Raw genomic sequence first — 13076 nt, 5'->3', positions numbered from 1 at the left:
GTAGTCAAGCGTGATTCAAGGAGACCGGTAACTTTTGAAATATTGAGGGGGATTGTGGAGCAACTAGGGGAGGTTTGTGTGTCTGCGTACGAAGTCACCTTGTTTAAGGTAGCTTTCGTGTTAGCATTTTTTGGCGCATTTCGGATAAGTGAGCTTGTTAGCCCTTCCAAAAAGGTGCAAGGGGGAATTGGGTTTCAGGAGGTACAATGGGAAGAGGAAGGGGTAGCGATCTTTTTGAGGAAATCTAAGACGGATCAAGGGGGAAGAGGCAGGATGGTGCGGGTTTATCCAATTCACGGTTCCCCCCAGTGCCCAGTGAGCACGGTTAAGGAATTCTTGAAGGTTAGACCAAATGTTCAGGGCCCATTTCTAATACATTTGAATGGTAGTATGTTGTCACGTTTTCAGTTTGGGGCTGTGTTTAGAAAATGTTTACAGGGGCTGGGACTGGTGGAGAAAGAATTTTCATCCCACTCATTTAGGATTGGAGCTGCGACTGAGGCGGCCAGGTTAGGGATGGATGTTGAAGTAATAAAAAGGATTGGGAGATGGGAATCTAACAGGTTCCAGTCTTATGTGCGGCCTCAATTGGCTTTAAAGTTGTAGATGACGGGGGGATTACGGGGTTGCTATAGGGGAGGTATTAGAGGTGGATGTTACGGCAAGTACGATTTTTTGCATAGTCAATGTTGAGGATAGTGTTTTGTTTTCTTCTATTTTCAGGTGCAGAGACAAGAATGGTCTGGATTATGGGCCATTCTTATGTATGTTGGGGGGCTCGGAGGGGAGACGCTCGGCCTGAGGGTAGGCAGCTAAGTTTTAATAGGAGGGAGGTATGCATAAAGTGGTTCGGTATACCAGGGATGTTGTGGGGTAGGCTGGTTCAGGAGGTACAGAGGTATGCCAATAGGGAGGGACCTCCGGACGTCCTGGTGATACATGTAGGCGGAAACGATTTGGGCATTCGCTCGATGGTAGACATCATACGAGATATTAAATTTGACATTTGGCGTCTGTCGACGGAATTTCCGCAGATGATCATTATCTGGTCGGACATGGTTGCCAGGCTGTCTTGGAGAATGGCCAGGTCTGTGGAGGGTGTGAACAGAGCAAGGAAGAAGATCAACAGGGAAATTAGTAAATTTGTGGGCAGTATTGGGGGATTGGCAATTCGGCATACAGAATTAGAATTTGAGACATGGAGGTATTTGAGACGTGATGGGGTACATCTCAATGATGTAGGTACAGATTTATGGGCTCTAGGCCTACAAGATGGTATACAGCGAGCGCTTCGGGTGTGGAGGGGCACCCAAGAGTAAGGTGTTACTATTGGGTTGCTGTGGCGGGCGTTGGTCTGGGCAAGGGAAGGAAGATGGCGGAAAAAGTAAGAGTGGGGATCCAACGTTGATATGGGTCCGGAGGTTTTTGGTTCCCGGTTAACGGAGGTTAGCCGGGAAGTGATAATGGGGCACTGCGGTCACGGCAGTCTCTGAGCCAGCTTGTCGGCTTGAGGCCTATTGGAGTTTTTTGGACGAGGGCTGCAGTGCTATATTTGGTATGGCCATCAGTTTTGTTTTTGCTAAACCGGTTGCTCAGACCAACGCTCTTTGGAATTAATAAGTTGTATAACAGATGTTTTTGGTTATGGTTTTTTATGATGACAGAATTTTATATATTTTTATAGATATGTTAAAATAAAGTAGGCTGCTACGGCCTTTTTTATACTCCAAAAAGAGCTGGTGTGGTTTTATTATTTGAATAAAAGTATAAGGGTTTGGAGTATAGGGAATTGACATCTGTTATCCAATAGTCATGCAAACTCAATCTGAATCTTATGTGTGCAAAGGAGCTTTTTGATTTTATATTACAAAAAACGCTGCATTGGTTTTTATAAAGCATTTGCAAAGCTGATGCGTGTTCTTTATGTCTGTGTGAACAAGGCCTGAGGGCATGCTTGAACCATTGCAGCATTAAAGCGGAGGCCCGCCCACCGCTGCAGAAATGAAAAGCCAGCGGCTACACACACTGCACACATACACACAGCACACACACTGCACACATACAGCACACACACTGTACACATACAGCACACACACACTGTACACATACAGCACACACACACACACACACACTGTACACACACTGCACACACACACACACACACTGTACACACACACACTGTACACACACTGCACACACACAGTACACATACACTGCACACACACACTGCACACATACAGTACACATACACTGCACACACACTGTACACACACTGCACACACACACCACACACACACACACTGTACACACACACACTGTACACACACACACTGTACACACACACTGCACACACACACACACACTGTACACACACACACTGTACACACACTGCACACACACAGCACACACACAGTACACATACACTGCACACACACACTGCACACATACAGTACACATACACTGTACACACACACTGTACACACACACTGCACACACACACTGCACACACACTGTACACACACACACTGTACACACACACTGCACACACACACACACACTGTACACACACACTGCACACACACAGCACACACACAGTACACATACACTGCACACACACACTGCACACATACAGTACACATACACTGTACACACACACTGTACACACACACTGTACACACACACTGCACACATACAGTACACATACACTGCACACACACTGTACACACACACTGCACACACACACTGCACACACACTGTACACACACACTGCACACACACACTGCACACACACACTGCACACATACAGCACACACACTGCACACACACTGCACACACACTGCACACACACACTGCACACACACAGCACATACATACAGCACACACACTGCACACACACACTGCACACATACAGCACACACACTACACACCTACTGCAGCTGCTGGCTTTTAATAATCGGACACTTACATGTCGGCACCGCAGATGATGTTTCCATCAGATGTCGGGTGCTGCCGCCTCCATTGGGGGTAAAACCGAGGAATGCAAAATCTGGTGCAGCTGTGCATGGGAGCCAATCAGCAACTAACTTCAGCTTGTTCAATTAAGCTCTGACAAAATAAACTGGAAGCTGATTGGTTTCTATGCAGAGCTGCCCCAGATTTTTCTCTCTCCGGTTGTAGTAAGTCGGCCCCCCTGTGGTGTATTTATAGTGATGGCCGAAATTGGAAATCACAACTACAAGTTCAGCCAACTCACTGAGCCAGCTAAGCTGCTTGTCAGAGGCTGAGCTCAGTTCTTCTTTCAGTTTCATTTCAGTGATGTCACCCCAGTCATGTGACTGTCACGTAATAATGTTTTCTCCTCCTTTAAACTTTACTCCAGTTTCTTCCGCAGAAATATGGAGGATGGTCTGGAACACACACAGGTACGATCGTGCTGGCCGCCCTTCTATTCTTCTGTTTTGTGAAGCTTTACAGTACGGTGCAGAGGGCTCTGTATACGGCGAGGATCCTATGACCTCCTCCAGCTCCTGCTGTACGACATTGGGGTCGATTTACTAAAGGAGTGGAATATGTTTGCTTTGCAATGAGAATTTTCACTTCGCTTAGGGCCAGTTCACACGCCATGCAGTCCTGTGCGTTTTTTTTTCTGCATCAAAAACGCATGAAAAGTAGGTTATATGTTTATCAATGGCATAGTTCACAACAGTGCGGTCAGTTCCATGGATTTCTAGTTCCAGAAAAAAAAAAGTAGAACATGCTGCATTTTTCCTGCACTGGACTGTACTGGAATGCACTGCAACGCATCGAAAACGCACTGCAAGGCAAAACTGCACTGGAACGCATCAAAAACATATTGGACCCCAGTACAGTGAAAAAAAAAAAATCAGGAAAAAAGACAAAAAGCATATGGAGTTAATTCGGAAATGCATAAAAAAATCGCACCGGAAAGCACCAAAAACACATTAACCGCTTCAGCCCCGGACCATTTGGCTGGCCAAAGACCAGAGCACTTTTTGCGATTCGGCACTGCATCGCTTTAACTGACAATTGCGCGGTCGTGCGACGTGGCTTCCAAACAAAATTGACGTCCTTTTTTTCCCTCACAAATAGAGCTTTCATTTGGTGGTATTTGATCACCTCTGCGGTTTTTATTTTTTGCGCTATAAACAAAAAAAGAGCGACAAAAAAAAAGAGTGACAATTTTGAAAAAAATGCATTATTTTTGTTTGTTTAGCAAAAAACTCCAGCTGTGATTAAATACCACCAAAAAAAAGCTCTATTTGTGGGGAAAAATGATAAAAATTTCATTTGGGTACAGTGTTGTATGACCGCGCAATTGTCATTCAAAGTGCGTCAGCGCTGAAAGCTGAAAATTGGCCTGGGCAGGAGGGGGGGGGGGGGGGGTTTAAGTGCCCAGTAAGCAAGTGGTTAAAAACATGCATGTAAAAAAGGCATCTGGAACGGATCTGGAGTGCGTTTTTGAGGTGTAAACTAGCCCTAAGTGAATGAGGTGACACCAAAGAAAAAACATTGCATCACAATAACCAATTTTTCGGATCATAAGATGCACCTCAGTTTTAGAGGAGGAAAACAAGAAAAAAAATTATTCTGACCCAAATGGTGTACTTTGTATAATGTGCATTACTTGGTGTACCGTGCATTGCTTTGTATGCATTGTTTTGAATTTTGTACTTGACAGGAGCAGTGCAGTGGCGAGTGGTGTTAATGTACCGGTATTTAATGTATTCAGGGGATTAGCGTGTTAATGAAAGGCCACGCAGGCGCAGTGTGAAGTAAGACGACAATCTGAAAGACGACGTGATTCAGATTGACGCTCTCGTAGACGCGCTCGCGCATGCGCAGTAGCCGATGTTGGAAGATATGACAAAACACAGGCCGAGTGTGCGGAGCAACTCGTAATGGCGTTGTGTGGGCCGGCCTCCGCGCACTGGACCTGCTGCAAAGCTTCCTGGGCTAACTCTACAAGGGCTGCCCCCTTCCCTTGCTGTGTGATACGTACAGGAGTGCTGCTGGGAAAAAGATGCCGCCGCGGACCAGTCCCCCCCCCCCCCCCCCCGTGAGCTCAAGCTGATGGCGCCGGCTGCCTGCCGTCTGCGGACGTGCTCTCTGACCATCGTTGGATGTTAAATAGCAGAGACAGGGGGCGGGTGACCATTCAGTATTCGGACCGTAAGACGCAGAGACATTTTCCCCCATATTTTTGGAGGAAAAAAGTGCGTCTTATGGTCTGAAAAATACGGTATGTGCAGGAAAGACTCAAAAAGGATTTTTCTACATGTGAATGGAGGATTGAAGGCAGCACAGCTTGATCCTAGTCACTTATACTTCTCTAGTAAATAACCTAAAAAATGCTCAGCAGGTTCAGATAACAACACACAGCGAAGCACTCATTTTATTTATTGCACATCTAGTTCATTTCATTTCAACATTTTGAGTGATTTAATCCCATCTTCCAGTCTGAGCAGTATGGATACACAGAGGGATTACCATGATAATAAGGGGTATAGAAATATCATTTTGGAAAGGAAATCCTTTAAACCAAGGCCTCGTACACACGATACGAAAATCAGAAGGGAGAATTGGTACGACGAGCTGTCTGCGGATTTTCCGATCGTTAGTACGGGGCTTTCGACAGATGATTTGACTTTTACATCAGACAAAAGCTGGATGTGCGGACTATAACATTTTTGTCGGATGTGAACTTAACGTCTGTACATAAAAGTCGAAAGTACAAACACACACGCTCGGAATCAAGGAACGAGCGGAAAGCGGTCGGTCTTGTAAACTATCGTTTGTAATCTAGAATTAACATTCGTGACGCGGCAATTGATGAAATCTAGAAAGTCAGCGCACAATTCTCTTCTTCTTTTATGGGATAATAATGAAGCTGCTTTGCTGGTGATACTGATGGAGTTCTGCCAAACGTATTTTAAAGGGCTTTTATTTTGTACGATCTGAAAATCACGAATCAACGCTCACCAAACTTCTACCAACACGAAATTTGGAGAGGGGCCCAAAGGGTGGTGCTTGAGAAATGAACTTCCTCTTTATACTCTCATAGTACGTCACTACGTTCGTGTTTGTCGAACGACAATTTGCGGATAGTTAGTATGCTGGACAAAATCCTGCACACGCCCTTTTGACTAAAATCTGATGCTCGGTCGTACCATGTGTACGAGGTCTAATGCCCCATACACACGGTCGGATTTTCTGATGGAAAATGTTTAATAGGACCTTGTTGTTGGAAATTCCGACTGTGTGTGGGCTTCATCATACATTTTCCATCGGATTTTCCAACACACAAAGTTGGAGAGCAGGCTATAAAATTTTTCGACAATAGAATCCGTTGTCGGAATTTCCGATCGTGTGTACACAAATCCGACACACAAAGTGCCACGCATGCTCAGAATAAATAAAGAGATGAAAGCTATTGGCTACTGCCCCGTTTATAGTCCCGACGTACGTGTTTTACGTCACCGCGTTCAGAATGATCGGATTTTCCAATAACTTTGTGTGACCGTGTGTATGCAAGACAAGTTTGAGCCAACATCCGTCGGAAAAAATCCTAGGATTTTGTTGTCGGAATGTCCGATCGATGTCCGACCGTGTGTACGGGGCATTACGCTTTGTCTGCAGAAGATCCGTCTGTGTGTACGTGGCATAAGAATGATCATTCTATGTGATACTATGGACTCTAAAGCCTCGTACACACGATCGGATTTTTAGGTACATCCCCTTTAAGACGGGACGTACCTAAAAACATTTTTAGTGATGTTTGTTGAATCAGTTTCCTACGTCACTTCCGCCCTTACTATGTTTACCTTCGAAAATCTCACGCATGGGCCGTAGCGCCCTAACCGAGCCTCGATCTCGATTGCCATTACTGCGGCAACCGAGAAACAGGAATGCTTATCTGCCTGCTCTGATTCACTCCCCTGTGTGACGTCTTATTCAGTCACAAGGGGGAGTATCAGGAAGACGAGAATCGTTGCAGCATCGCGAGACTTCTCCTCTGTGCCGTTCAGAGGGGAATCTCGATCACCGTAATTTCTCAACATGCAGGAAATACACAAAGGGCACAATTTACATGCCATTAATAAAAGAGCATACTGCGCAATCGCGAATGACGTCATCGACGATAAAAAGATGATTTACATTATAACTACACAAGTAAGTGCACTTTCACAGGCAGCGATTAGCTGCCTGTGTTATGTACTATCTGCTAAGATTAAGTTTACTCTGAGGGTTTACAACCACTTTAACCCCTTGATCACCCCCCAGTGTTTAATCCCTTCCCAGCCAGTGTCATATACACCGAATTAGTGCATTTTTATAGCATTGATCGCTGTATAAATGACAATGGTCCCAAAATGGTGTCAAAAGTGTCCGATGTGTCCGCCGCAATGTCACAGTTACGATAAAAATCACAGATCGCCACCATTAGTAATAAAAATAAAATGAATAATAAAAATGCCATAAAACTATCCCCTATTTTGTAGACTCTATAACTTTTGCGCAAACCAATCAATATACGCTATATATATATATATATATATATATATATTTTTTTTTTTTTACCAAAAATATATAGAAGAATACATATCGGCCCAAACTGAGAAAGAAATTTGTGTTTTTATATATTTTTTGGGGATATTTATTATAGCAAAAAGTAAAAAATAATGTTTTTTTTTTCAAAATTGTATGTCAGTCTTTTTTTGTTTTATAGCACAAAAAATAAAAACCGCAGAGATGATCAAATACCACCAAAAGAAAGCTCTATTTGTGAGAAAAAAAGGACGTGAATTGTGTTTGGGTAGAACATCGCACGACCGCGCAATTGTCAGTTAAAGCGACGCCGTGCCGAATCGCAAAAAGTGCTCTGGTCAGGAAGGGGGTAAATCCTTTCCGGGGCTGAAGTGGTTAATAAAGCAACCAATTTTTGGTCCAAGAACTCCTCCTCCTCCTGTTCCTGGACTGGACTTGGGTCAAAGCAATAACTCCAAGGCCAATAATAAATAACACGTTATCTCCTCTGATTCTGCAACATGGCTGGTTGACGAACGGCCTTTCAGAAACAAACTAAAAAGCGCAAAATTAAAAGCGCAAATCCACACTCACCAAACTTCTACTAACATGAAATTAGCAGAAGGAGCCCAAAGGGTGGTGCTAAAGAGCTGAAAAACCACGTAGCACGTCACAACGTTCATGTTTGTTGGCCAACAATTCCTTAGTAATAAGGAGAGCCGGCAAAACTGTAATCCTTGAAGTGACGTTTATTGGTACATCAGAGTGACAATAAAGCTGACGCGTTTCGGCAATAGCCTTAGTCGTAGCTACGACTAAGGCTATTGCCGAAACGCATCAGCTTTATTGTTTTATTGTCACTCTGATGTACCAATAAACGTCACTTCAAGGATTACAGTTTTGCCGGCTCTCCTTATTACTGTTGCATTGGAGTGTGTTGGGACACATCGAGCCTCGGCACCTGTGAGTGGACCTGGTGTATTGATTAAGTTGTCCCTGCAGAGAGCGCTGTTAACTTTCTTTTTTCCAACCAACAATTCCTATTTGTTTGTATGCAAAACAAGTTCCTGGCCAACGCCCTTCGGACAAAAGTCTGAGGTTTTGTCTGCGGAAAATCTGATCGTGTGTACGAGGCCTTAGAATGCTAATTCTATATGATACTATGGACTCCATATCTGTCTTTGGCTAGCCATACATATGAACAATGTAGATTCTTTTGGGGAGCTCTGTGATGGGGACAGTGTGACTAGGGGCTCTGTGATGGGGGACAGTGTGACTGGGGGCTCTGTGATGGGGACAGTGTGATCGGGGGGGGGGCTCTGGGCTGTATGTGAGAAATCACTTGATACCCCCATCCTGGCGGATGGAGGAATCTTCTGTGCCAGCTATTGTACTGAGACAGCCAGTGTTGCCAACCAACCAGATTGAAATTTACTGGCACAGCCAAGTTTTTACTGCAATTTCCAAAAGTTACTAAATTACAGTTTTAGCCCAGGACACATTGGAGCGGGATTGATATGTGCATGCGATTTGACATGTCAATGTGAACCTAGGCTGAAGTGTAAATTTCAGTATTTAGGCTACAACAAGTACAATATGCAATTAGAAATGTGAATAAAAGTAGATCTTTCTTATTTTATTTTCGATATAGTACGTAACTACCTCACGGACAGGAACTCCAGAGTCACATTGATATTCTCTTCTCCATATGCCAGGTGTCCCTTCAGTCCACTCCGATCCAAACAGCACTGACAGTCCCACGCCCGGCTTGCCTTGTTTCCGTCCCGCAGACCCGCACACTAGACTGCAGCCGTCTCGCTCGGCTCCCTTGCACCATGACCTCACACGACACGCTCAGGTACCGCCACCCCCCCTACCGGGCCACCTAAACACACTGTAGCAGGCACTCGGATGGTCTTGGACACCTCCGGACCAGAACTGCACATGTACAGTTCTGAGCTGAGCCTTACAGATGTATTTTTTACTGGCAACCTTTTCCTGTCACTGACATTTACTGGCAGGAGAAGAGTGCCCATTTTTTACTGGCTGCCAGTAAAATTTCTGGTGCTTGGAAACACTGGCCACAACACCTGAAGCTGTCGGAATACCCAATTTGTGACTGCAAAAACTATATTTTTCTAATATTACGGGAAGGGTTAGAACGTTGCTCAGGTTATATTGTTGTACTGGTGACCTCATTCCTCCTGGTTTCACAAAGAGGTCACCATGACACAAAGTGGAAATCTCTACAAGGAATTCATAGACAACAATGAAAAGAAAACCTGACAAGGGTTCCAACTCTTCCCAAAATAAATGAAAAATCTGCCTGGAGTTGAGTTTTAAAATGCTAAAATAAATAGAACAAATGATTGGCTGGGTTGTATCTTCCTTCAGACCTGAAGCATGCAGCCAATAAAAGAATGAGAACAGTCAGACTTCTCAGGGATCACTAAATGAGAAGAAAATGTCCACCTAGGAAAGTGAAGTTGTGTTCACTCCAATCATCCAATCTTCTACAATGCAATTTTTGCACGTTCCCTGCACATGAATTGGCATTCAAAGTGAACACAGCTTCATTTACCTAAGTGAACATTCTCTCCTTAGTATATTCACCCCGGTGTCTCTATACCTGTTCAGTCATTTCGAAAGAATTGTAGCCGGGAAAATGCATTCACTGAAAGAGTGGCCAGCAATGGTGGTCTACTTATTTTCTCATGACAGGCTGCCTCCACCACCAGGAGTGGAGAGAAATCTCCAGTACCTCCAGGGATGAGGAGCACAAGACTCACTCCTATTCTCTACATGATGCAGCACTAGACCTGTGCAGTGTTAATTTCATTGACTAAAACATTTTAGTTGATTAAATTAATGCTATTTTATTCGACTAAAATATGACTAAATCTAAAATGCCATTTTAGTCAAAAGACTACAACTAAATTTAAATTTGACTTCAAAATAAACACTGGTCTGTAGTGCATGTTCATACCTCAATACCATAAATAATAGCATATTTGATTTTTCACTCCGGCAGTATATAATAAGTTTGGAAATATTAGAGAAATGTTAACTAATGCATTACAATTTAAATACACCCATTCAATTTTAGACGACTAAAATGTGTTTTATTCAACTAAAATGTACTGGAGATTTAGTCGACTAAATACGACTAAAACAATTCCAGAAGACTAAAATGGGACTAAAAGTAAAATGCCATTTTAGTCCTAAGACTAAAATTAAATCGAAATTTGCTGCCAAAAGTAATACTGGACCAGCGTTTTTCCCAACCTTTTTTCAGTTACGGCACCATTTAGAAGAATGCAAAATTTCAAGACACTCCAGAATAAAAAAATTTAACTGTTACTCCCCTATAATATCAGAGGTCTCTCCATCATAGAGCCCCCAAATCACACTGTCCCCCATCACACTGTCCCCCATCACACTGTCCCCCATCACAGAGCCCCCCAATCACACTGTCCCCCATCACACTGTCCCCCAATCACACTGTCCCCAATCACACTGCCCCCCATCACAGAGCCCCCCAATCACACTGTCCCCTATCACAGAGCCCCCCAATTACACTGTCCCATATCACAGAGCTTGTCAGTCACTATGTCCTCATCACAGAGCCCCCAATATCACTGCCCTCCATCTCAGAGCCCCCCAATCATACTTTCCCCATCACAGAGCTCCACAATCACACTGTTCCCCATCACACTATCCCCCATTAGAGCCCCCCCCCCCAATCACACTGCCCCCCCCATCATCTTCCCCATCACAGAGCTCCACAACCACACTGTTCCCCATCACAATGCCCCCCCATCACACTTTCCCCATCACAGAGCTCCACAATCACATTGTTCCCCATCACAATGCCTCCCCCCCAATCATACTGTCCCCCATCACAGAGCCCCCCCAATCACATTACCCCCCCATCAGAGTCCCCCAATCATACTCTTCCCCATCACAGAGCTCCACAATCACATTGTCCCCCATCACAGAGCCCCCCCCCAATCATACTGTCCCCATCACAGAGCCCCCCCAATCATACTGTCCCCCATCAGAGCCCCCCGATCACACTTTCCCCCATCAGAGCCCCCCAATCACACTGTCCCACATCAGAGCCCCCCGATCACACTTTCCCCCATCAGAGCCCCCCCCAATCATACTGTCCCCCATCAGAGCCCCCCGATCACACTTTCCCCCATCAGAGCCCCCCCAATCACACTGTCCCACATCAGAGCCCCCTCGATTACTCTGTCCCCATCACAGAGCCCCCAATCACACTGTCCCCCATCAGAGCCCCCCAATCACATTGTTCCACATCACAGAGCCCCCCAATCACATTGTTCCACATCACAGAGCCCCAATCACTCTGTCCCTCATCACAGAGCCCCCCAATAACACTGCCCCCCGATCACACTGTCCCCCATCACAGAGCCCCCCCAATCACATTGTCCCCATCACAGAGCCCCCCAATCACACTATCCCCATCAGAGCCCCCAAACACACTGTTACCCATCACAGAGCCCCCCAATCAAAAAGCCCCCAATCACACTGTCCCCTATCACAGAGCTTGTCAGTCACATTGTCCTCATCATAGAGCCCCCCAATCATACTGTCCCCATCACAGAGCCCCCCAATGATACTGTCCCCCATCACAGAGCCCCCCCAATCATACTGTCCCCATCACAGAGCCCCCCAATCATACTGTCCCCCATCACAGAGCCCCCCCAATCATACTGTCCCCCATCACAGAGCCCCCCCAATCATACTGTCCCCCATCACAGAGCCCCCCCAATCATACTGTCCCCATCACAGAGCCCCCCCAATCATACTGTCCCCCATCACAGAGCCCCCCCAATCATACTGTCCCCATCACAGAGCCCCCCCAATCATACTGTCCCCCATCACAGAGCCCCCCCAATCATACTGTCCCCCATCACAGAGCCCCCCCAATCATACTGTCCCCCATCACAGAGCTCCCCCATCATACTGTCCCCCATCATACTGTCCCCCATCAGAGCCCCCCGATCACACTGTGCCCCATAACACATCCTCCCAGTTAGAGTTCCCATAAGAACTTTACTGTTAAGCCCCATACACACTATTCGATTTTCTGCAGATTTTTGTCTTCAGATTTACCACAACCATGTAGTGCAAGAGCCTGCCTGATTGCATACAAATTTAAACTCTTAAGGTTTGACCTCATATTATATGGTTTTTGAAAATCTGAAGACAAAAATTTGCAGAAAATGTAATAGTGTGTATGGGGTCTTAGGCTCCAGCTGTGCAGCAGAAGGCAGGAGGTGCAGGAGTTTTGGAGGAGGTAGACTTCCATCTTCTCCTGAATGCTGGGAGTGGTCCTGCATGCCACCTGCCCTGGATCAGAGTCACACGTTGGTATGGTGTAGGTGAGCCAGTCATGATTACACTATAGGACAATTGGGTGATAGCTGGGGGTTATGTGATTCTATTATGTACCTTTAATTTCAAACCATATACATGGAATAAAGTGACAAGTGCAAAAAAAT

General features: G+C 45.3%; 1 protein-coding gene across 1 annotated transcript in view; it reads left to right on the top strand.

Moving 5' to 3' along the window:
• Positions 1-3311: 3311 nt before the first annotated feature.
• LOC141148392 (uncharacterized) overlaps positions 3312-13076 on the top strand; it is a 75914-nt gene continuing 66149 nt past the window's right edge. The window contains exon 1 of the mRNA XM_073635852.1: positions 3312-3422. The gene's annotated coding sequence lies outside the window, so the exon portion shown is untranslated. The remainder of the gene's footprint in view (positions 3423-13076) is intronic.

The sequence above is a fragment of the Aquarana catesbeiana genome, linkage group LG06 (genome assembly GCF_042186555.1).
Source record: "Aquarana catesbeiana isolate 2022-GZ linkage group LG06, ASM4218655v1, whole genome shotgun sequence".
Taxonomy (NCBI): domain Eukaryota; kingdom Metazoa; phylum Chordata; class Amphibia; order Anura; family Ranidae; genus Aquarana; species Aquarana catesbeiana.
This window is presented reverse-complemented; position numbering and strand designations above follow the sequence as displayed.